The following is a 23,293-nucleotide window of genomic DNA, read 5'->3' as shown; positions in this document are numbered from 1 at the left end:
ACTACTACAGCTGATGCTTTCTAGAAAGTGCCACCTCCTGTCAGGAGGCCAACCAGCACAAAAACTGAGCATTAAACCACCAGAGCTAAGAACCCTCACAGAGTTCATTGCGCCGCCCCCACCCCAAATCCCCCACATTGCCAACTCCACTGAAACAGGCAGTGGTATGGCTGAGAGACCCATAAATGGTTCATACTACAGGATTCTGTGCAGACAACCCCCAGTACCAGCCTGGAGCTGGATAGAATTGCTGAGTGGCTAGACCCAGAAGACAGATAACAATCACTGTAGCTCAGTTCACTGGAAGCCACATCCATAGGAAAAGGGGACGAGTACTACATCAAAGGAGTACCTTATAGGACAAAAGAATCTGAACAGCAGCCTTCAGCCCTAGACCTTCCCTCTGACAGAGGCTACCCACATGAGAAGGAACCAGAAAACCAATCCTGGCAATATGCAAAATGAGGCTTTTCAACACCCTCCAAAATCACACTAGTTCACCAGCAGTGGATCCAAACCAAAAAGGAATCCCTGATTTACCTGAAAAAGAATTCAGTAGGTTAGTGTTATTAAGCTAATCAGGGAGGCACCAGAGAAAGGTGAAGCCCAATGCAAGGAAACCCAAGAAACGATACAAGAAGTGAAAGGAGAAACATTCAAGGAAATAGATGGCTTACAGAAAAAATAAAAAATTCAGGAAACTTTGGACACACTTTTAGAAATGTAAAATGCTCTGGAAAGTCTCAGCAATAGAAATGAATAAGTAGAAGAAATAAATTCAGAGCTTGAACAAGGTCTTTGAATTAATCCAACAAAGACAAAAAAAAAAAAAAAAGAATAAGAAAATATGAACGAAGACTCCAAGAAGCCTGGGATTATGTTAAGCGACCAAACCTAAGACTAATTGGTGTTCCTGAGGAAGAAGATAATTCTAAAAGTTTGGAAAACATATTTGGGGGAATAATCAAGGAAAACTTCCCTGGCCTTGCTAGAGACCTAGACATCCAAATACAGGAAGCACAAAGAACACCTGGGAAATTCGTCACAAAAAGATCATTACCTAGGCACATTGTCATCAAGTTATCCAAAGTTAAGACAAAGGCAAGAATCTGAAGAGCTGTGAGACAGAAGCACCAGATAACCTATAAAGGAAAATTTATCAGATTAACAGCAGATTTCTCAGCAGAAACCCTACAAGCTAGAAGAGATTGGGGCCGTATCTTCAGCCTCCTCACACAAAACAATTAACAGCCAAGGATTTTGTATCCAGCGAAACTAAGCATCATATATGAAGGAAAGATACAGTCTTTTTCAAACAAACAAATGCTGAGAAAATTCGCCACTACCAAGCCACTACTACAAGAACTACTAAAAGGAGCTCTAAATCTTGAAAAAATCCTGGAGACACACCAAAACAGAACCTCTTTAAAGCATAAATCTCGCAGGACCTATAAAACAAAAATACAAGTTAAAAAGCAAAAATAAAATACAAAAACATCAAAGCATATAGGCAACAAAGAGCATGATGAATGCAATGGTACCTCCCATTTCAGTACTAACATTGAATGTAAATGGCCTAAATGCTCCATTAGAAGATACAGAACCACTGAATGGGTAAGAACTCACCAACCAACCATTTGCTACTTTCAGGAAACTCACCTAACACATAAGGACTCACGTAAACTTAAAGGGGTGGAAAAAGCCATTTCACTCAAATGGACGCCAAAAGCAAGCAGGCGGAGCTATTCTTATATCAGACAAAACAAACTTTAAAGCAACAGCAGTTAAAAGAGACAAAGAGGGACATTATATAATGGTAAAAGGCCTTGTCCAACAGGAAAATATCACAGTCCTAAACATATATGCACCTAACACTGGAGCTCCCAAATTTATAAAACAAGTCTAATAGACCTAAGAAATGAGATAGACAGCAACACAATAATAGTAGAGGACTTCAATACTCCACTGACAGCACTAGACAGATCATCAAGACAGAAAACAAAGAAACAATGGATTTAAACTATACCTTGGAACAAATAGACTTAACAGATACATACAGAACATTTCATCCAACAACTGCAGGTACACACTCTATTCAACAACACATGGAACTTTCTCCAAGATATACCATATCATAGGCCATAAAATGAGCCTCAATAAATTTAAGAAAATTGAAATTATATTAAGCACTCTCTCAGACCACAGTAGAATAAAACTGGAAATCAGCTCCAAAAGGAACCTTCAAAACCATGCAAATACATGGAAATTAAATAACTTGCTCTTGAATGAGTATTGGGTCAAAAACGTAGTCAAGATGGAAATTAAAAAATTCTTCAAACTGAATGACAATAATGACAACCTAGCAAAACCTTTGGGATACAGCAAAGGCAGTGCTAAGAGGAAAGTTCATAGCACTAAATGCCTACATCAAAAAGACTGAAAGAGCACAAACTGACATTCTAAGGTCGCACCCCAAGGAACTAGAGAACTAAGAACAAACCAAACCCAAACCCAGCAGAAGAAAGGAAATAACCAAGATCAAAACATACCTAAATGAAATTGAAACAAAAAAATACAAAAGATAAATTAAACAAAAAGCTGGTTCTTTGAAAAGATAAATAACATTGTTAGCCCATTAGCAAGATTAAGCAAGAAAAGAAGAAAGAAAATCCAAATAACCTCAATAAGAAACAAAACAGGAGATATTACAACTGACAGCACTGAAATACAAAAGATTATTTAAGGATACTGTGAACACCTTTATGTACACAAACTAGAAAACCTAGAAGGGATGTATAAATTCCTGGAAAAATACAACCCTCCTAGCTTAAATCAGGAATTAGATACCCTGAACAGACCAATAACAAGAAGTGAGATTGAAATGGTAATTAAAAAATTAACAAGAAGAAGTCCAGGACCAGATAGATTCACAGCAGAATTCTACCAGACATTCAAAGAAGAATTGGTACCAATCATTTTGACAGTATTCCACCAGGTAGAGAAAGAAGGAACCCTCCCTAATTCATTATCTGAAACCAACATCACCCTAATATCAAAACCAGGAAAGGACATAACCAAAAAAGAAAACTACAGACTGATATCCTTGGTGAACATAGATGCAAAATCCTTGACAAAATACTAGCTAACTGAATCCAACAACATATCAAAAAGATAATCCACCATGATCAAGTGGGTTTCAAGCCAGTGATGCAGGGATGGTTTAACATATGCAAGTCAGTAAATGTAGTACACCACATAAACAGAATTAAAAACAAAAATCACATGATCATCTCAATAGATGCAGAAAAAGCACTTGACAAAAACCTGAATCCATTTATGATGAAAACTCTCAGCAAAATCGGCATACATGGGGCATACATTAATGTAATAAAAGCCATCTGTGACAAACCCACAGCCAACATAATACTGAACGGGGAAAAGTTGAAAGCATTTTCTTTGAAAACTGGAACAAGACAAGGATTACCACTCTCACCACTCCTCTTTAACACCGTACTGGAAGTCATAGCCAGAGCAGTCAGACAAGAGAAATAAATAAAGGGCATCCAAATAGGTAAAGAGGAAGTCAAACTGTCACTCTTTGCTGATGATATGATCATTTACCTTGAAAACCCTAAAGACTCCTCCAGAAAGCTCCTAGAACTGATAAAATAATTCAGCAAAGTTTCTGGATGTAAGATTAACATACACAAATTAGTAGCTCTTCTATACACCAACAGTGACCAAGTGGAGAATCTAATGAAGAACTCAACCCCTTTTACAATAGCTGCAAAAATAAATAAATAAATATATAAAATACTTAGTGATATACCTAACCAAGTAGTCAAAAGACCTCTACAAAGAAAACTGCAAAACACTGATGAAAGAAATCATAGATGACACAAACAAATGGAAACACATCCCATGCTCATGGATGGGTAGAATCAATATTGTGAAAATACCATACTGCCAAAAGTGATCTACAAATTCAGTACAATCCCCATCAAAATACCACCATCATTCTTCACAGAATTAGAAGAAACAATTCTAAATTCATACGGAACCAAAAAAGAGCCCGCATAGCCAAAGCAAGACTAAGCAAAAAGAACAAATCTGGAGGCATCACACTATCTGATTTCAAACTATACTATAAGGTCATAGTCACCAAAACAGCATGGTACTGGTATAAAAATAGACACATAGACCAATGGAACAGAATAGGGAACCCAAAAATCAGCTCAAATACTTATAGCCAACTGATCTTTGACAAAGCAAACAAAAACATAAAGTGGGGAAAGAACACCCTTTTCAACAAATGGTGCTGGGATAATTGGCTAGCCACATGTAGGAGAATGAAACTGGATCCTTATCTTATACAAAAATCAACTCAAGATGGATTAAGGACTTAAACCTAAGATGTGAAACTATAAAAATTCTAGAAGATAACATTGGAAAAACCCTTCTAGACATTGGCTTAAGCAAAGATTTCATGATCGGGAACCCAAAAGCAAATACAATAAAAACAAAGATAAATAGCTGGGACCTAATTAAACTAAAGAACTTTTGCACAGCAAAAGGAACAGTCAGCAAAGTAAACAGACAACCCACAGAGTGGGAGAAAATCTTCACAATCTATACATCTGACAAGGACTAATATCCAGAATCTACAACAAACTCTAACGAATCAGTAAGAAAAAAAAATCCCATCCAAAAGTGGACTAAGGACATGAAGAGACAATTCTCAAAAGAAGATGTACAAATGGCCAACAAACATGAAAAAATGTCCAGCATCACTAATGGTGAGGGAAATGCAAATCAAAACCATCAGGCGACACTGCCTTACTCCTGCAAGAATGGCCATAATGAAAAAATAAAAAAAAAACAGCGGATGTTGGCGTAGATGCGGTGATCAGGGAACACTTCTACACTGCTGGTGGGAATGTAAACTAGTACAGCCACTATGGAAAACAGTGTGGAGATTCCTTAAAGAACTAAAAGTAGATCTACCATTTGATCCGGGAATTCCACTACTGGGTATCTACCCAGAGGAAAAGAAGTCACTATACGAAAAAGATACTTGAACATACATGTTTATAGCAGCCCAATTCACAATTGCAAAATCGTGGAACCAACCGAAATGCCTATCAATCAACAAGTGGCTAAAGAAACTGTGATATATATATATATATATATATGATGGACTACTACTCAGCCATAAAAAGGGACAAATTAACAGCATTTGCAGTGACCTGGATGAGACTGGAGACTATTATTCTAAGTGAAGTAATTCAGGAATGGAGAACCAAACATTGTATGTTCTCATTGATATGTGGGAGCTAAGCTATGAGGACGCAAAGGTGTAGGAATGATACAATGGACTTTGGGGACTTGGGGGGAAGAGTGAGGGGGGGTGAGGGATAAAATAATACAAATGTGGTACAGTGTATACTGCTTGGGTGATGGGTGGACCAAAATCTCACAAATCACCACTAAAGAACTTACTCATGTAACCAAGTACCCACCTGTGCCCCAATAACTTATGGAAAAATAGTAATAATAATAAATTATACAAAAAAGGAATAGAATACAGGGCACTGAATTGCAGCTCACTTTCAGCCACAGTTGCCACTTGACAACCACGTGTTCTCTGCTAGACCCTGCCATGAACCATTATGCAGATTGTCTTGTTTGTTTTGATAATGACCTCTTGAGGTAGGATTTCTTCCCTCCCATTTCACAGATGAAGAAACGGATTTGCAGACTGTAGAATGTAAATTACTTGTCCTCTGTCACTCAACCAGCAAGTGGCTGAGCTGGGCCCCACATCCAGCTTCTTTGACTCCCAAGCCTATGTTCTTCCACCAGGCAGTGCTGTTTTTCTTCTTGGCTGGGCATTTCTCCATATTGTTTCAGCAGGTCTGGAGAGGAGGTTATCAGAACTCTGTAGAGCCTCTTGCCTGCATGGTTGGTTGCCATTTTTCAGCACAACCCACAGGAGCTAGACCTGCACCTACTGGCCTGTCCTGCCATACTTTTTAATATTGATTGCTTCACTGTCAATTTCAGACTCTCTTCCTCAGGCCCTGTGAGGTTCACCCAGCACATACAGTCTTGTGGGCCTCCCCACTCCCCAAGCCACCCAGCCATGGAGTATTCTGAACAGAGCCGCCTTGTTCTTCCATGGGGCAGGTAGGAGGAGCGTGCAATTGCGCAGCGCAGGAAAAAAACAGCTACCACCAGAGGGCACTGTGCCCCTTACATGGTTGGTACCTAGAGGACAAATGGCCCCATCCACTTTCCCAGCAGAGGAAGGTGATTCTCTGAGATTTACATTCTCTTTTGGCCCAGACACTGCCTTATGAGGATGAATCACAGTGACTGCTGCATGTTATGGAATCCTTATGTGCTCTGCTGGCATATTGCAGTTGAAAGAAAACGAGCCACTTTAAGGCATTTCCCCTTCCATCTAACAGTGATGGATGAGGATCGCTGGGGCTGCCTTTTCCCAAAGCACAAATGAATTCACTTGCTCTCTTTAGAACCCACCGTTCAATTGATTCCGACACTAAAATATAGTAAGTAGTGTCAAAGAAAGGTCAGCAGATTGCTTGGAATTGCAGGCAAAATCCTATGCCTCCTGGCCCTTGTTGATTTTAGTTAAATACAGTATTCATGTGCCAGTCAGCAACTCAATCAACTAGAAGGGGAGCTGTGGCTCGGGATGGGGAAAGCCAAGGATTTCATTATGTAATGGAAACTGCTTTTATTCCTAGTATCAAGTGGCCCAGATGTAACTGGCTTTAAATTCTTCTGACCTAGTAGACACTCTGATGTTGAAAAATATAAAGTGATGTCAACCTTCTGGAAGGGAAAACAGGAGAAGGATATTGGGCCAATTCTTTTACAGTTTGGTCCACTGGTTTTGATATGCTGTGCATGGGCAGCCTCCTTGAGAGAGTGAATGTTGTGGTAGAGGCAGGACCCAGTGTGACTGCAACTGGCTGAAGACGTGTCACTGTCCATCCACGACAGGAGGCCAGGCCGCTGGGCAGCACTCCACAAATCCTGCTGTTTGACTCTTGCTGTGCTCTGGTCTGCAGGTGGGGAATAGCTCTGGTCAGAGCCCCCTCACCATGTGGATTTGGTCCCTCTTTTCCTGTGAAAATCCTTCTTCCTTCCAGGCCTCAGTTTCCCCATCTGTAAAAGGCTGAGTGGACTCTGTGGCTGAGCCCCTCCATTGCAGGCCACTCCCAGGCTCCCGGGGCTGGTTCTCAGACATTTGCCTAATAAATACCCACTTCCATGATTCATCTGGGTTCCAGCCAAGCTGCTGCCTGGCAGCATGGAATGACCCTTCCCCATAGAAAGTTGCATTTTAATAGGGGACTGGGGATTTAAAAAAATTACAAAATCAGCACTTTCTAATAAAAAAATGAAAGTATACTACTTTACCACCCATCTTGCTATTAATTACATTCTCCGGGGATAATCTCTATTTTTCTAGAAGTTTTTCTATGCATAGAAACTTACATATATTATATATGGGTACCTACTCTTTTAATTTTTTAACAAAGTTGTCTATTTACTAACAATAATGGTATTCTCCTGATGATACCATAGGGGTACCCTTCCAAGTAAGAACAGAGAGTTACCTCATTCATTTCGACTGTGGCACAGAGTTCCCTAGCATGGCCGTATCTTAATTAATTGGCCAATTTTTATTGGTTGACTTTTAGGAGGTCTCCGATGTTTCACCTTTACAATCAAGGCTGTGTGAACAACCTCTCCAAATATCCTGGAATGCATGGAGTTGCTGGATGGAAAGGCATGTGCATTTAACTGTTATGAGGTTACCAAACAGGTTTCAGTTTATTTCCTTTTTTTTTTTTTTTTTTTTTAAAGACGAGGTTTTACTCTGTCACTGACGCTGGAGTGCAGTGGCATGATCTCAGCTCACTGCAATCTCTACCTCTCAAGTTCAAGCAATTCTTCTGCCTCAGCCTCCCAAGTAGCTGGGATTATAGGCGCCTACCACCACACCTGGCTAATTTTTGTATTTTTAGTAGAGACAGGGTTTCACCGTGTTGGCCAGGCTGGTCTCAAACTCCTGACCTCAAGTGATCCACCTGCCTCAGCCTCCCAAAGTGCTGGGATTACAGGTGTGAGCCACCGAGCCCAGCATATTAATTAACATGTCAATAAAAACCATTCATAGAGCACCTGCTAAGGGCCATGCAGTGTTAAGTCCTGGGCGTGCAGAAGTTATGGAGACAGACTATGTCCTCAGCGCAGTGAAATATGCTGCTGGGGAGAAAAGACAGTCATCCTCGAAAAGGTTGCTGGGTGTAGACCTGGGAAGGCTCACAGACCCTGCAACAGATGATGAGACCCCATTTACTAGAAGAAGAGGCTGAGTTACAGGGAAGTCAAGGAGTTGGTCTTCCACCTGGAGCCAGGCCTTCTGCTTTGTGCTCATTCCCTCATGCCATGGTGGGGTCCTATGGGGAAGTTAGTTGACCATCTCTGCAGGTGTCCTCAGAAGCACCGCCTTGGTTGGGAGCTACTTCTAAAGTCTGGTCCTCAGGCTGGCTCATCCACCAGGCTGTTCCAGGTACCAGGAAGCCCAGAGAGACAGGGTGGTGATCCTCCTTCTCCTTTTAATCCTCCCTCCCTCTGATTCCAGTCTTGGTGGAGGTCCTAAGGTGGCTTTGAGTGCATTCTGTTGCTCAGAAACATTTGTTTTACATCGCACCATCCATCTTCTGCTGTAGCCCTCTTCTCTTGGAAATCATAACTCAATGGCACACTCCCCAAGGTGTTGCTGTCAACTGGTACAGCCCATTCCTCTTGCTGTGTGTGTGTGGTGTTCATCCAGACTTCCTTCCTCTGCAGTATGAGCTTGTTGATGCACTCACCTGTCCTAAAGGTGCTGCTAAAGATGGCATTTATCTTCATTCCTGCTGAAAGCTTTTCCGGTGCAGGGCCAAGCAGAGCATTGACTAGACCTCCTACTGTCTGCCTTGATGGAAGCAAAGGATCACTGGGTTATGCCTTACAGCTCATGGTGCACAAGAACTACCCAGGGAGGCCAGTGTCAAACAGACTCAGTGCATAAATGCTGGCTGGCCAAAGACTAAGCAGGTGTAACCAGGAGGCCATCTTTTACGAACAGGTGAGCAGTTGTTGGCCTTAGGATGGGGCCTCCAGGCTGAGCTCCAGGTTGACTCTCCTCTGAGGAGCATTGATCATCATAGGACAGATTCCAGGACGCTCACATCAAAACCTCCCAGGACAACTTGTTAAAAATGCAGATTCCTGGGCCCTACTCACAGGGCTTCTGGTTTAGGTGGGTCTGTGGTGGAGTCTAGAAATCTATATCTTTATTGACATCTTGAGTCATTCTTGTGATGGGTGGGATTGGGTGGAAGTGTCCCAAACTTCAAGAATCACTGCCTTGTCCTGAGCTAACAACTGACCAGGGGGCTGCTTGCGACCTGCTGACACATTTTTTCTTCTCCACTTGTGCCAAAGAACATGATAAAATTTGAATTAGTTGGCAACCTTTAAACATCAGGATTTCCTTTTTTTTTTTTTTTCGGGACACAGAAAGTGGATGGAGCAGTGGAAATTGACTTAGAGCAAAAGAAGCTGCAGCCTAATGTGCCTATGAAGGGCAGGCTTGGGAGACACAGCCAAAGTGCCCTGCAGAAAGCCCTGAGAGGCACAGCACCAGGAGGCCCTAGGATGTGAGGGGCAGGAGGTGGAGCTGTGGCAAGTGGGATTGGTGGGAAGCCGATACTGGCACCACTGGCCCCCTAGACAGCTAGAAAGTGCATTCTCTGAAGGTATTAAAATGGAGAGCATTGGACTTCAGAAGGCAGAGTTGAGGTGCAGGATTAAACATAGGGGGTTCAATGGAAGTTTGCATCTCGAACCTGGGACCCCCAGCTCCTACCCCCAACTCTGCCTCTGGAATGTTGCAGCTAGACTGTGTCCCCCAGGCAGGACCCTGGAGGATTCTACCCTAGGGAAATGGAAAGGGCTATGGCTTGATCACCTGGGGTGAAGCCCACCAGTCAACAGGGACAACTCATAAGCATGAAGGTCCATTCAGCCTTTTAGGACCTTCCTCTTGTATATGAATAAACAGCCAGGGATGGCCAGAACTTTGAGGAAGAAATTCTCCACTAAGAAAGAGAGAACAAAACAAATAAATAGAAGAAAGGAACCTCGAGCAGATGTGACTGTAGAAATCAGAAGACAGTGTCAACAAAAGTCAACTTGCTGTTCTCAAAGACAGAACATACTGCATCCAGAAACCAAGAGCAACATGTGAATGGAAAAGAAATGACTGGAAATAGAATGAGCTCTTGGAGATGGAAAGTATAATAGCCATCAGTGAAATCAGTGGAAATCAAATAGGGAATGAAGGGCCTGGAAATATCTCAGGAAGTAGAAAAATAATGAAAAAGAAGTGAACACTATGAAAGCATGGGAGTAGGGGAGGAAGAATCCAGGAGTCCAGTATCTGCCTAATAACAATGACAAGAAACAAGAAGAGACAAAATAGAGGGAGGAAGCTATCAAAGATAATTCAAGAGGGGCACAAACCACTGTGCTAGAAGGCCCAGCTGGAACAAAGAATGAGATGATAGTATCAATGGTCACAAAATCAAATGCTCATTTATTGCTGACCACATGTCAAGCACTGTTCTAAGGGCTTTGATGTATTATCTCATTAATCTGCACAACCACTTTACACAAAGGGCATTTATCTTCATTTACAGAAGCATAGTGAGGTTAAGTTATATGTCCAAGGTCACACAACTAGAAGTGACATTGCCAGGTTTTAGACCCCAGTAGTCTGACTTCCACCTCTCTCTGTCACCGTGCAATATCAGAACACTATGCATAAAGAAAAGATCCTAAGGTCTACAGAGACTAAAACAGGACACACACAAAGAACATGAATCAGATGGTATCAGATTTCTCTATGGCAAACCTGGAAACTGAAAGTCAATAGAGAGATGCCTTCAAAATTCTAAAGAAAAATCATTTCCAATGCAGAAATATACCAGCCAAATTCCCAGTCAAGTGTGGGAGTTGAGTAAAGACGTTTCAAACAGGCAAGGCCTCAAAAAATTTACCTCCTAACTAGCCGTTTTAGGAAGTCATCAGAAACATGTTCCAGCAAAATGACATCTGAGAAAAACATGGAATCCAGAAGACAGGGATCCAGCTCAGCAGAAAGGTATAGGGAAGCCCCATGGTGACAGCTGGAGGCAGCAGAGCTGAAGAGCCTCGGGCGAAGTCTCACCCAAAAGGGGGCATGGCTGTATTGGGAAGGTTGGGTGCAATAAGAGCTAAAAAAATTCCACCTCTGTGAATGCAGAGAGTAAATAGGTAATGTTTAGAATAACTAATTTAAGAGCAGCATAAGCATAATGTTTAGTTATAGTGAAGAAAATACCAGAAAAAAGTATTGAAAGTGGTAGTTACTGAGAATGGGAATTGTGTTTGGAGAGGGAGGGGTCAAAGACCAGTGTTATTATAAGCCTTTGATTTTTAAGCTATATTCATGCATCACATTAAGTTGATTAAGAAAAATATATAGTGGCTTTCTCCTAAAACACAAATTTCTGGCTTTTCTTTGGAAAAACTAGAAAGTCTGACAGCTCAGGGCTGCCATCTTGCACGGTAGCATTGAATGGAGCTCCATAGCTTCTCATCCTTTTGGATGGGACCTGCCTTACCAAGTTTGCCACTGTCCCAAACAGGCCAACTTCCCTCATTTCCTCTACCTTTGTTTCTAATAGGCATTTGAGTGTGTGAGCTGTGAGAGAATGAATCACCTCTGTATCCTTCTCACTCGCTAACCTACCTAAGAGTGGGTGTGTAGGAAGTCCATTTGCTGAAGGAACAGGCTCTTAGGTGCCAAAGCTGATGTTGACATCAACAGTTCCCTTTTACTGGGGTCCTGTTTAATACCCCAGAGCAGCTTTGTACTAAATCACAGTCTTCAGAAAGCTCCAAGTACTGGATTATGTAAATGGGATTAACACTGATTTAGTGAAATCCCACTTTGAGAGGCCCAACTTGCCGACAAATGCACTTAAGCCTGATACTCTTAGTGCGGGTTGTCTTCGTTGAGCAGAAGGTATATGGTCCCTCCGTTCTGCTTCCAGGAGCTCTCCCTAGAGCAAATCCACCAGGGTGGGGAGGACAAACTCATCTAGTCAGAGCGTTGTCAGTAGGAATTATGAAAAGTGCATTTTATACCCCCAGGAACCGACACTCTGATTTGAGTGAAGTGCTATACAGATCTTTGATCTTTTGGCATGTTGTTTAAAGGATGATTGTCATTCTCATAAGAGGAACAAGTACCATGGAGCCTTGGATCAAGGTGGTCCTGGCATTCAGAAAGAGCAGTAGGGATTCCTTCTTTTTGAGAGAGAGAGAGAGAGAGTGAGCGAGAGAGCGTGCACATGTGCATGAAAGTGGAGCTGTAGCAAAGCCAGCCGGGTGTCTGTGAATCTCTGTCTTGAGATGTGAGCAGGTTAGGAGCCAGTACATTTGTTTTTCCTCCTTTCAGATCTTTTGTCAAGAACACACCAGAAAAATCTCAGACAAGAGGTGACTTTGATTGGCTTTTGAAAAGTGTGTGCCCTTCGTTTAATAATTATATTGCAACAAACCACCTCACACGGACATACTTTTCATCCTAGGAAGTATCAAGTGCAGGAGCCACTGTGGAAAGAACTCTAAAGGCTGGTGATTGGAACCTACAGCCTCGGGCATCCCAACAGTGAGTCAGTGACAGGCAGAGATTTGATTGCCTGTCCTTCTCGGTCCCTACTGTGAATGCATTTTGTTCACTTCATGCATTTGTGGCACATTTCATGGCACAGTCAGACCTCAAGAAGTCCCAACACATCATAAAGCACAGCCGAAGGGTTTGCTCAATCCAATATGTTGCAAATGAATTTTTATGCAATTATAAATTGTGTCACTGGTCCAATGTTTAATGGCTAATCACATCCATTTGGGAAATTTTCTAGTCCCTAAGCAAGAGGTTTGCCCACTTTTGAGCCACATCTCTTCAGGGTTGCAGGTATGGTACTTCCCAAAGTTGGGCTTCTCCTGTGATGTGTTTTGGAGCTGCTGACTGCTGCTTTTCATCAGCCCTCAAACATCTCAAGTCTTCTGAAAGAAGCCAGGCTGGGAGGCAAGACTGAGAGATGACATTTTGATTTACTAAAATTAGTTCAGTTCTTCTGTTCTGAAGCACTGACAGGGAATCTGTGTGTGGATGAAATAAATAGATGGGTAAGATATCCATCTAATACGTCAAGTCCTGTGTAAAGAAGTATGCGGCAAGGAAGGTGATAGTGATGCTTAAAACCTGGGAAGGGTTCATACCATGAAGTTCCTTTTCCTGTTGGGTTTGTTTTCTTTATAAATTGATCCTGAGTGTGGAATGTTTCTAAGGCACTGATTACATTGGAGGCTGCGGGATGGGGGAAGTGCATCCATACCTGAAAACCGCCATCGTTTCATTCAGGGCTTTCCACGGAGTTTCTCCACCAGTGTCACATGCAGGACTTGTGCACTGGAATTCTGGTGTGCCCTGCCTATTCCCAGACCTAATGAAGGAGGCTTCTGTATTTAGAGCAAACTCCCCAGATGATTCTCAGACACATTAAAGTTTGGGACTCTGTGGATATTCCCTAAGGTGTCACATCCTGTGATCCTGTATATTTCTGATACAAGAAGTGACAGCAAGTCTGAGCCATTCGGGAGCTTCTAGTCTGGTCAACAGAGCAACAGGGTCAACCTGTCACCAAATGCTAAACGATTTGAAGCCTCAAGCCTAAGCACATGCACTTGCTTCTAGTGAGTGCCTCATCTTCCAGCTTCACCTTGAGTGACATCAAATGAGTTATTTAATCCACTTCAAACCTAGTTTTGTTTTTCTCATTAAAGAAAGCACTGGTGGAAACAGTTGAATTTTAATCCTTACCTTGATTTAGTATGAAGGTGAAGGACAAGAGGGTCACTTTTAAAGATGAACGTTTTGCTGAATTGTAGATCATTTAAACTCCTTAATACACAAATGCACTGTAACCTTTTCAGAAGAGAAACTCAAGTACAAGCTAAGACCTAATTGGGAAAATAGACAAGATCTGACGTTAACGGAAATGACAAAATAAAGATGTCAGGAGGGCGGGAACAACTCAAGATTCTACAGCATCTCTTCTCTGCACCTCATCCCCATGGCTCCCTTTTATCAGCCTGTAATTCTTCTCTGAACCATTTGGATTTTGAGGCTAAAAATTTTGGAAGCAGAAAAAAGAAAGATGCAAGGAGACAACGTGAAAGGTTTGGTAGAGAGAAAAAGAAGTGGGTGCTTGTGTGGGGCACAGTTCTTATTCCTTCAAAAAAGTGAATGGGGTTACATTGCCAAAAGGATGTAAGGCTCATTGTCCTCATGCCATCCCCCCTACATCTCTGGAGCACTGATGATGCCGTTCTTCCCAATTTGTCTTCACTTTTTTGCTTGTCTCATAAACATAGGGCTGCTTTGCTTTAGAACAAAATTGTATGAACAGAAATCTTTTGTTAAGTGTGAGAGAAAATCCCCTTTCGTGGAATCCAAGCTCTTAAGCCATCTTTTACACATTCAATTACCCACCAAAGAAGCCATGGAGGCTGTGGGTTCCTGAGTAGACTTCTGTGTTTTTGCCTGATAGGCTCTTGCCTTTGCATTTTATTCATGTATTCTTTGCCCTAAAGAATATCAAATGCCTGAAAATTAGCCATGAATGCAGTACAAACCAGGGTCACGTAAGAGATGTTTGTATGATGAATGGAGGAATTGACAAAACATCAGGAGAAGAAAAGATGAAAGTTGGTTGAGGTCACTCAGGAAAGTAAATATGATTTGCCTGTTGGCTTTTTCTTAAAGGTTATTTGGCAGAAGTTGTAGGAATATGTGCATAACCGGTAGTTACAACAAGCTTAAGACACAGTGATTTTTAATAGCACATCTATACAAAAAACTATTTTCTATGACAAATGAACACAAGTCATAATTGCTCTTGCTAAAATTTGTCATGAGATTTTATAAAGTACATTAATAACCTTCACGACAGCCTGGGAGGGATAATGATTCTAACCATTTTTACAGGTGAGGAAATGAGTTGTCAAGAAGTTGTATGACTTGCTTTAAGTTACCCAGCTAGTTAGTTGCAGAATCTAGCTTGTTTTGCTTATCTTTGGACTTTTCCTGTCATATCCATCACCTTTCTAGAAAGAAAGTCATTAAAAATGGTAGAAAAGTTCTTTATTTTTAACAAGTTATAATGGTTTAAACAATTGGCTTGGGAAAACTTTAAAATGCAGTAATATATAATTTTTTTTTTACCATGTATCATTGATTTTTATCTTGATATCTACTGACAAATTTTGAGAAAACTCAATGAAAATCCAGGTCAGAAGAAAGACCTATACCTTTAAAAATACTAATTCACTGAAATCTCTACTTAATTGAGGGAAAACACGGAGTATGCCCTACCTTTTTTGTTCCCATAATAAGTTATTATGATTTATTAAAATAGAAGATAAATGTCTCCTAAATTGACTGTATAGATAATGGTGTGTGTAATAGGGTGCCATCAGGGACCCAGGACAAGAATAAACAGTTTGATTTCCCAAGAAGAAAAGCATTATTTTCTGTGTCTAGTTCTGTCCATTTCTCATGTTGTAAACTTACATGGCTGGTTAAGAGAGGCATTTCCAAGTTAACGGTCTTGAATCCTAAATTAAGATTCAATATGGTAGCCACTTTGTCCACACTAAGGATGAGCAGTGAGTCCTGGCAAGTATGAGCCCCATGGTGGGGAGGACACTGAGGCCAAACACACAGGCTCCTTCTCCAAGTACTGGCTACTTCCTGTGTGGCTCAAGTCTGCTCTCTATAAGTGCAACACTTTTCAAAGGAGGAAGCCCCTTGTTTTTCCTCCCAAGCTCACTTGTTTTTTGTTTTATGCTCCACCCGTGGCATGGAAACCTGTGGGGCCTGGTTGCACCAGGCCTTCTTCATCCTCTGGCCTCCAGATACCAGCATGGTGCTCAGCACGAGGTTGGTACTCAGGCGATGTCCAACACCTGCTCATAAGTGAGCACATGCCTGCCACCTTCTTTCCCTCATCCTTCAAGTCCCATGTGTCCCCTCACGGACTTGTGGGGCTGCCAGTTCACCCCCCACTTTAGATCCTGTGCCAGTTGGCCCCTCCCTTCCTCCTGACTTCAGGCTGTGTTCCCTCTCTCTTGAAGTCATCCATTCCATAGCATCTTTGAGCACTTACTATTTACCAGGAAGCTTCTAGACACTAAAGATGTTCAAACAAATATGACTCATGGAGCTTGCAATCTAGTGGGTTTCTTTTTTTCTTTTTTGCTTTTACAGATTTGAAATTTGGGAAAACAAAAGTGATGCATGCTCATTGTTTTAGAAATCCCATTCTAAAAGTATATAAGATTAAAATGTGATAGACTTCTATGTTCTTCTAGATATTTTTCTAAGTATAAGTGTGTATATGTAAACACACTGTATACATTATTTTGACATTTAGCAACTTGCTTTTTAAGTCTTAGATGTCTTTTCATGTTGGTATGTATAGATCCATCTATTTTACTCTTTCTTTTACTGTGCAACATTTCAGTGCACTAAATAGTGACTTAAGAATTAATATGTGCATGGAATAATTCATTAAAATGCATTATTTATTCATTCAACACATATTTACTGAGTACCTTCACCATGCCAGGAGCGGTTCTTGCTGCTGGAGATAAAGAAGTGAGCAAGACAAAGTCCTTGTCTTTGTGGAGGTGACATTCTAGAAGAGACAGACAATCAATCAACAAACTGCTAACTACATAGTTTGTCAGGTGGAGAACAATTAATGTAGGGGAAATGGAAAGGGGAGCCTGTAGTGGTTACTATTTTTATGGTGTAGTCAGAGAGGACCCCTCTAGAGTTGGCACATTTGAGCAGAGACATAAAAGAAGTGAAGAGGTAAGCGGACTAATCAGGGAAGGTTTGTCTAGGCAACGAAGTGATGTGCTGGCAAACGACTAACAACCAGCTCTCTGGAAAAAAAAAAAAAAAAAGGCCTTATTTGCAACATTTGTTGATTTCTATGATATAAACATTCCCTCCAAGGCTGATTTCTAGCCACCAACATGAGGTCACTGAATGTGCGGTAGGAAAGAGATGCTTATAATCTCTGTGAGTCAGATGGAGCAGGTGCAAGCTGGCTTGCACACACTGAGGCAGAGGGTATACTTGGTGTGGTGCAGGGACAACCAGAAGGACCATATGGCCAGAGTGGACTGAGCAAGGGGGAGAGAAGTAGAGGAATTAAAAAGGCAGCCCCAGGGTAAGTGAAAGAAGCCAGTCACAAAAGGACAAACATTGTATGATTCTGCTTATGTGAGGTACCTAGAGAAGTTAGATTTGTAAAGATCAAAAGTGGAATGGTGATTGTCAGGGGGTGGGGGAGGATAAGAAAGGAAGCTATTTAATGGGTCCAGAGTTTCAGATTTGCAAGATGAAAAAGTTCTGGAGATCTTTATCACAACAGTGTGAACATATGTAACATTACTGAACTGCGCACTTCATAATGATTAAGATGGTAAGTTTTATGTTATGTGTTTTTTATCATAATTTGTAAAAAGGTCAGCCTGGGGCCAGGTCACAGAGGGCTCTGTAGGCCAGTGTAAAAACTTTTTTATTTCTCTCTCTCTGTAAAATGGAAAGACTTGGTAAGGTCTTGGGCAAAGAATGACTTGATCTGACTTACATTTTTGAATCGTTGAGAAGAGACTGCAGGGGTCAAAGACAGATGCCAGGGAACCAGCAGGAGGCTCTTGCAATAACCCAGGGGCCTGGTGTGGGTGGCATGGCTCAGGTGTTGCTGTGGAAGGGCCAGCAGTGATGGGATTGTGGATTAATTTTGGAGGAAGATCTGGGTGATCTGCTGGTGGATTGGACATGAGGTGGGAGAGAGAGAGAAGAGATAGAATGACCCCAAGGCTTTTGACCCCAGCAGTAGGAAGGATGCTGCCGCCCTTTAACAGGGCTGTGAACATTGCAGGAGGAACAGATTTACGGCGGGAAATCAGGAGTTTGGTTTTGGACATTTTGAGTTCAAGATGCCCGTTTTACATGCAAATGGAGAGGATGAGTGGCAAATGGAAATGCAAATCTGAAGTTCTGGGATGTCTGGGCTGGAGTTATAAACATGGGAGTCATTGGCACATGATGGACCTTCTCATCTACAGAGTGAATACAGATAGAGGGGAGATGTCTGAAGACTGAGTTCTCCAAAGCTTAGAGGTTGAAAAAGAAAGAGGAACCAGCAGAGGAGCCTGGGAAGGAGCAGCAGAGAGAAGGAGGAGAATGGAGAGGGGCCAGGTCAGCAGCAGGCAGGAGGAGAAAGTGGCTCCTGGAGAAGGAAGGATCAGCAGACACAAATGCTGCTGATGACTCAAGTAGGATGAGGGTTGAGATGAGATCATGGAGCTTGGCAGCTAGAAGGTCACTGGTGACCTTGAGGAAAGCCTGAAGTGAAAGTCCAATGGGAATGAATGCCAGAGGAAATGGGAGGTGGGGATTGGACCTTGCCATTGAGATACCTCTGGCCGCGAATTTTGTTGTAAAGCACAACAGAGGATAAATGGTTGCAGGAGCTGACAGGTCGAGAAGTTTGATGACTTACATTCTCTTATTATAATTGCACTATATATATACAAACATGGAACAGGGTAGAAAATTCTCATGTTGATAGCTCATATACAACTCTAAAAACGAATCAAATGATTAATTAGGTGCAAACAAAATGACGGTACCAATAAAGCTCACATCAGAACAGTATTAGGAAAGATGATGTTGTTTGCCTGACACTGAATCATTGATGTTAGGTTTCCAAGTAGAAAAGCACATTTTCATGTTTTTCATTTGCTTGTTGTCTAATTGATCTTTTAAATTTTTTTCCTCTGAGGCCAATGGGCCTTCCCCTCCCCCTTGCGTATTGGAAATTACAGCATGTTTGAAGGCTGCTGGGAATGGTCCTGCAGACAGAAGAGCAATGGATCATTATTTATTTAACCAGCCCCATTCTAATCATGCATCAGTGAGCATCCCCATGAGACTCCACCTGATTGCCTGCTTCTAAATTTTTCCTTTCTCAGCTGTTCTCCATATTACCCTACCAGATTTCTCTTCCTAGAGCCCAGCTCTGATTATGTCACTGCTCTTTTTGCTTAAAGGTAATCAGCAGCCCCCCTTCTGTCCAAATCAAGCCTCATGTCTCAGTTGGCATTCACGGTACTGCCCTCTCTGGTCCAAATCTATCCTTCCATGGAATGAGGCAGCATTTGTGAATGTGTCCCCAACTGTCTTTTCATGTTTCAAAAATATGTATTTCTTTCTCCAAATCCCTGCCCTACTTACACTCGAGGGGCTGTCAGCTCTCCTGAATGTATGAAGGAACTGTACAAAGGGTACCTGACTGGGAAGAGAAGAGTGTTTCATGGAGATCATCACTCCTAGGAAACAACACAAAAGATGTGCCTTCCAACAGGAGAAGCAGCTCCCTGGCACATTTTGTTGGCAGGATAACCATGTTGTGGAGTAAGGGCTCTGCTAAAATGGGATGAAGAGGTGACAGGGTTAGGTTCTAAGATGCTAATAGCTCATTTTACAAATACGCATCCTTGCACACTTGCATAAATCACCAAGTGTTTGCTCCAACCCAGGCATTTCATGGAATAGGAAGCTATTCACAAGTTACTTTTTTGTCTCTTGGATTGAGCATCTTCATTCTGAAAGAATCAATTGCCTAAAAATGAATTTTTAGAAATACTTCTTTTAAAAAGTCAGTGTTATTTGGGGCAGGGGGGAGCTTTCTGAATCTTACCTGGAGATAAATAAATACAATCTATAGCTCTTTTTGTGTTTCATCTTTTCAGACTACAAGTTATCAAACACTTAAATATTTAAAGCCTCAAATTAACTTCAAGATAATACCAAAATGCACCAATGTCCTTTACCCTGATAAGAAGTGCAATGAATGATTTTAAGTTAATGCAAAATATACATGCTCTGAATATATTAAGGGAGCCTTGCAATTTGTATGCCTGGCTGAGCCTGTGCTTGTTCTTTCTGCAACTGAGGAGGATTGGTGCTCCTTAAACAATGCCAGTGACTACATAGTGCTGTGATTTCCAAATGCCCAAACTATGAGCAGGCGGCTGTGCTCTGGCATGCCCAGCCCATCTGTGAAGCTGCCAGCTGCCTTTGAAGTCTCTTGTTGAGTAATCCCTAACATTTGTACTTTGTGTTGTACATTTCACAGTACAGACACATATTTGGTCTGACTTGGTTCTCACAACCACCCTGGGATGTAGGCGGGGGATGGATTACTAATCATCTTTTCACAAGTCAGGAAACTGAGGCACAGAAAGGTTAAGCGGCTTACCAGAGCGGTGTGCTATTTTGCCAAGTGGTTACTTCAGGGCTTTGGAACTTTTTGGAGGTCAATTTGACGTTATCTTTGAAAGTTAAAATAGGTGCAACCTTTTTGACCACGCAATTGTGATTCTTAGTATTTACCCTATATGTAATGACCAGGGAAGGTCTTCTGGCATAATGTCAAGATGATAAAAAGGCAAGTTGCAAATAAATAGACATATTATTTACATAATAAAGAACCCTATGCATTTGTAGGTGTAGTGATCTATGTTTGTAAATGTTTAATAAAAATGTACACAGCAATAGTTAGCAGTGATTACATCTGGGGAGGAAAATAGGAGAAGGTGTTTCAGGAGAATGTCCCTCTCTATTCTAATTGTTTCTACTAGCAGTAGATGTAGTAGGAGTGGCAGTAGCAGCACAGTGGGAATTTTTGGTTCTTTCATAGAGTGGATGTTGCAACATGAGATACATGGAGTGTAGAATAGCTGTGCTTTTTGCTACTCTAACATTCACTCGTGTTTCAAAAATGACCTTAAAGAAAGTCCATACCTGGGTTTGGACATCCCCAAAGCATTTCATAAAGCTTTTAAAAACAAGCCCAGCACAATGTCATACAGTATTGAGGCAGCCCTAACTTCTGTCTCAGGCACTTTCAGAGAGAAACATTCTATTTGGACCTCATCACACTCTCGGCTCTGTTGCCACATGTGCATGACACGTTTCTGCTGCTGAGACTTGTGGATTAAAGGTGGCTGGGTGACGTCATTCTCAACTGCCCTGATGACTTGTCAGAAGCATGTAAAAGATTTTCATAAAGAGCATGTTATAGTGCCAAGAAACCAGCATTCCTTATCCCCTTCTTTAACTCTAGAGAAGACTTTGACTGCATTACCCAACGAAAAGAGGTCCTCAACTTCCAAAGTGAGAAATAAGTGTGTAAATGTTTCCCAGATGTGAGCTGGCTCACCAGGTGCACGAGCTGCTAAGAATTTTAAAGCTCAGGGTGAGTTCATTGGGCCATATTCTCTTACCTGTTGAGCTCATCTAGATTACAGGTTACTTCTTAATATTTCCTCGGAAAAAAAGAACGGGACTCCAGAATTGACTTGACAACTGTGGAAATCAATCCCTTGCCAGAAGGTCAAATGAATGGCTGGGGCAGGATTCTTTCTTTCATCCAGCAAGCCGGGCATGTGCTTGGAGCTGGTGTTATAGGATGTGAAGGGCAGGCTCCTGCTCACTGGAGCCACAGTCTTTTTTGAGTTTTAACCTGAGACCCATAGGCCTGGTGATTGGGACTTCAAAGGTCTGTGAAACTGCTAAAGGTTCTGACAGTAGTTTTTGTGTGTCTATGAGAGTGTGCAGAATTGCTTCAATCCCACTCACTCACCCGGTCACTAGTACTTATTAAGCACCTGTTATATGTCAAGAATTCTAGTCTGGCCGGGCGTGGTGGCTCATGCCTGTAAGCCCAGCACTTTGGGAGGCCGAGGTGGGCAGATTGCTTGAGGCCAGGAGTTTGAGACCAGCCTGACCAACATGGTGAAACCCCGTCTCTACTAAAAATACAAAAATTAGTTGGGCGTGGTGGTGTGTGCCTCTAATCACAGCTACTTAGGAGGCAGAGGCATGAGAATCACTTGAACCCAGGAGGCAGAGGTTGCAGTGAGCTGAGATCACGCCACTGCACTCCAGCCTGGGTGACAGAGGGAGACTCTGTCTCAAATAAAAATAAAAGAATTCTAGTCTGGAAATCATTTATAATAATTTGATAACTTTCCATTTTGTATGCTTCTTTTGGCATCTTTGTAGTTTGGCTGAATCTACTGACATATTTACATAATAATGCAAGTTTTTAGCTTTTGTCCACATCACTCAAGCTGCTGTTGCAGTTTACACATGTATTTCTCATTTGTGAAGTTGAGGACCTCTGTTTTTTGGATAATGCAGTCAAAGCCTTCTCCAGGGTTAAAGAAAAAGAAACGAAAGCTGGTTTCTTGGCCCCATAACATGCTCTTTATAAAAACTCTTCTATGTGCTTCTGACAATTGCTGAGTTAAATGAGCATCTGTACTCAAGACCCTCATGAAAAGCTGTTTCCCTGGCAGGAATTCTGCCTCCCTTTTAGAGTATGTTGAGAATCTCAGCATCTTAAAAGCAAAGCCACAATAACGTATCTGATTATTCATTAGTATCACCTGGAAAAGCCTTTAAACGACAACATGGATGTCTAGTTCATTCCCTCAGAGACTTGAATTTAAGTCATCCCAGAAGTGTCTAGGCATCAATGTGTTCTAAAAAGTTCCCCACATGATTCTAAAGTGGAGCTAGGAGGGAGAGCTGTGAGCTGTGAAAGACCCTAGCACCTCACTCAGGCACAACTGGGCTGCTGAGTTATTCTGAGGTGGGAGCAGCATCAGGCTCACTCGCCCTATGGGATGCAAGTGGGGAGGGTCTCACAGAGGACCTGGGAGCAGATGCTGTAGGGGGATGAACCCTGGGGGCAGGAGAAAGGGTTGAACTTCAAATTGTGAGGGAAGGAAGTCTGTCCAGATCGTGAAGAGCAGCGGCAGATCCCACAGGTAACAATGGGTGTTGCCTCCAGGTGTGGCCAAAGAGCCTGTCTTTCTGCTTCCTGGAGGTCCAAGTGAAACAGCTGCCTTGCTGGAGAGGAGAACTGGGTTTGCCATGCAGCTGGAAAGTGAGGTCTGTGGCATGGATAGGTCAGTGCAAGTCTGAAATTGTGGGTGATGGCAA

The sequence above is a fragment of the Pongo abelii genome, chromosome 8, assembly GCF_028885655.2.
Source record: "Pongo abelii isolate AG06213 chromosome 8, NHGRI_mPonAbe1-v2.0_pri, whole genome shotgun sequence".
In the NCBI taxonomy this organism is placed as follows: domain Eukaryota; kingdom Metazoa; phylum Chordata; class Mammalia; order Primates; family Hominidae; genus Pongo; species Pongo abelii.
Note: the sequence above shows the minus strand (reverse complement) of the source record.